At 57.2% G+C, this 2751-nt stretch overlaps 1 protein-coding gene across 2 annotated transcripts in view; it reads left to right on the top strand.

Annotated features, from left to right (window-relative positions):
* The window catches only part of PLXNA2 (plexin A2), a 146630-nt gene that overhangs the window by 85089 nt on the left and 58790 nt on the right, over positions 1–2751 (top strand). The gene's annotated exons all lie outside the window — the stretch shown is intronic.

Genomic DNA, 2751 nt, shown 5'->3' with positions numbered 1-2751 from the left:
GGGGGGCTCCTGCAGCAGGGCTGGGGGCTGGCAGCCCCCTCACAGCACCCAGCACAGAGGGCTGAGGGTTCCTTTCTCCAGGGGAACTCCAGGAAATTCTCAGCATTCAGGAGGTGTCCGTGCCCTTCCTTTCTCTGCCCTGCCACAATAAGCAGCACTTCCTAAGGCGGAAGGGAGACCCCCGGGCACAGGAGCTCGGGGAGGAGGGGAGAGCCTGGAGGAGGCTGGAGCAGGGGAATAGAAATCCGTGCCAGCTCTCTGAGCGGCCCCCGAGCCTGAGCAGGGTTCAGGACCCGCACAGCAGCTCTTGGCCACTTGCCTGAGGAGCAGGTGCTGGAGGGGAGCGGGGAACTGCAGGCTCCTCCGCAAATCCGGCCTGGATTCGGGGCTTTGGGGGGCACAGCAGCTCCCCACGGCGGGTTTGGATCGTGGGAGGTGCAGGAGGAGCAGCTCAGCCCCTGAGCATCCCACAGGCTCCTCTCAGGGAGGGGCTGGGGGTAGCAGCAGAGCTCTGAGCATCCCCCAGCAGCACTCCAGGGCGCTCTGGGCATCCTTTGGGGGTTTTTAGCATTTTCTCCTTGCCAAGCCAGCCTGTCCAGCCCTACAGCTGAGCATCCTTTGCTCAGTCACGTCCCAAAGTCTCCACTGTGACAGCCCCTCAGTCGGGAGGGGATCATTTCCATCCCTGGGACAGCAGGGTGGGCAGGGGGTGCTGCAGCAGGAGCTGTGCTGCCAGCGCTGCTGCTGCAGCTCCTCTGCAAGGATCAGCGAGCACTCCCCTCGTGCTAATGAGCTGCATCTTCACAAGCCACCTGGGATGCAGGTAAAGGTTGTTATCTTCATTTTGCAGAGACAAAACCCTCAATGACAAGAGGAGAGAGAAGTGTCATTTCCTCTGCCCTTTTGGCCATGACATTTCAGCATTAACCTATCCCCAACAAGGGCCCCTCCCCATGGGATTTCTCAACTCTCCCTTCAAGCATCTGCACTTTGGAGCAGTGATCATTTTTCAGCTTTTATTTTTGAAGCAGTAAATAATTGTGTTTATCTTGCTGCTCCTCGAAGCCTCTGTCATCTTCCTTTGGAGGCCCCAAGTGTTTGTATTTAATTTGTCATCAGTCTCCTTTACGTTCTCACACGTTCCTGCTGCCAGCTGCTCCCTGCAAGGGTGCTGGGTCAGGGGTGAGGCTCACACCGTGCCCAGGGATGGCTGGAAGGGTGAGGGGAGGAGGAGGAGGAGGTGATTTCTTCATCCTCAGCATGGCCAGAGGGATCCTGTGCTCTTTGGGAGCCATCAGAGGCCCCCAGGAGATTGTTACAGGATCTCTCCAGCCCAGTGGGATCTGAAGCCTGCGAGACTTCCCCGTGCTGCTCTCTGCAAGTGCCTTATTGTCTCCAGGCCTATTTATCTCTGTTGGGGCTGTTGCCATAAATAGGACGATAAAAAAGAGCCATTCCAGCGAGTCAATGAGATAAAGGCTCCAGTCAAGAGCTCACTTTAGGGCTATCTTAGAGATTCACTTAAACCTCGATATTTCTTCCTTTGGCACCATTCATATTTAGCTCCTTTATGCTCCAAAGGAAAAGGTACAAAAGGCAGAGGCTGAGGAGAGCAGCCCCAGCGTTTGTTGGGGATCACGGGGGTGGTTTGGAAAGGGAGAGTGGAAACTTCACTCACCTTCATCTGAAGCAAACAGCCTCACTCCCACAGTTCCACAGAGCCCCACAATGCCTGGGTTCAAAGGGAGCTTGAGGGCGGATTTGTCACCTGCAGCCCTGGCAGGGGGTGGGAAGGGAAGGGTTTTCCCCAAGTGACACAAACCAGGAAACCCTGGAGGGATTCCAGGCTGGGCTGGAGCACTGAGGACCCTCCCTCATCCCCAGTGGGTGCTCTGCTGGAAGGAGCTGGACTTCTCCCTGCTCCCAGGACACCTGGAGCAGCAAACAGGGATGAGGAGCCCTGCTGGAGCACACGGAGTGCGAGGAGCAGCCCCAGCCACCCAGGCTCCATTCCCACTGCTGGGAAGGGGAAGGAGCTGGGAGCTCGGGGCAGGAGCTCCCATTCCTGGCTGTGCCTCAGCCTCAGCTCCACGAGGAGATGATCAGTGAGCTGTGTGGTTTTAATTAGGACAGAAACATCGTCCTGTCCCTGCCTGTTACTGCTCTCTGGTTTGGTTCACGTGGAGATGCTGAGTTCACCCCACACCCCCAGCCCCTCCAGCACACGGGACTGGCAGCTCTGCATCGTGTCCCAGTGCAGGAATTACTCCTGCCATTCCCAGGCTTTGTGTTCTCACTGACCACAGAATATTTCCCAGCTCCCTTTGGCCCTAACCTGGTGCCCAACACCCTCTCCCCGTGCAGGGCATGGCAGGGTCCTGCTGTGGAGCACCTCCCTGGGGCTTTGGGTGTGCTCTGGGTGCTCTGGGTGGTGTTTGAGGTGCTCTGGGTGCTCTGGATGCTGTTTACAGTGCTCTGGGTGCTCCTGGGTGGTGTTTGCAGTGCTCTGATGGCTCCTGTGTATTTTTTGTGGTGCTCTGGGTGGTGTTTGAGGTGCTCTGAGTGCTCTGGGTGGTGTTTGTGGTGCTCTGGGTGGTGTTTGCGGTTCTCTGATGGCTCCTGTGTGTTTTTTGTGGTGCTCTGGGTGGTGTTTGAGATGCTCTGGGTGGTGTTTGAGGTGCTCTGGGTGGTGTTTGCAGTGCTCTGGGTGGTGTTTGAGGTGCTCTGGGTGGTGTTTGTGGTGCTCTGGGT

Source organism: Parus major, chromosome 26 (assembly GCF_001522545.3).
Source record: "Parus major isolate Abel chromosome 26, Parus_major1.1, whole genome shotgun sequence".
Classification (NCBI taxonomy): Eukaryota; Metazoa; Chordata; class Aves; order Passeriformes; family Paridae; genus Parus; species Parus major.
The sequence above is the reverse complement of the archived record's forward strand: the minus strand, read 5'-3'. Positions and strand labels throughout refer to the sequence as shown.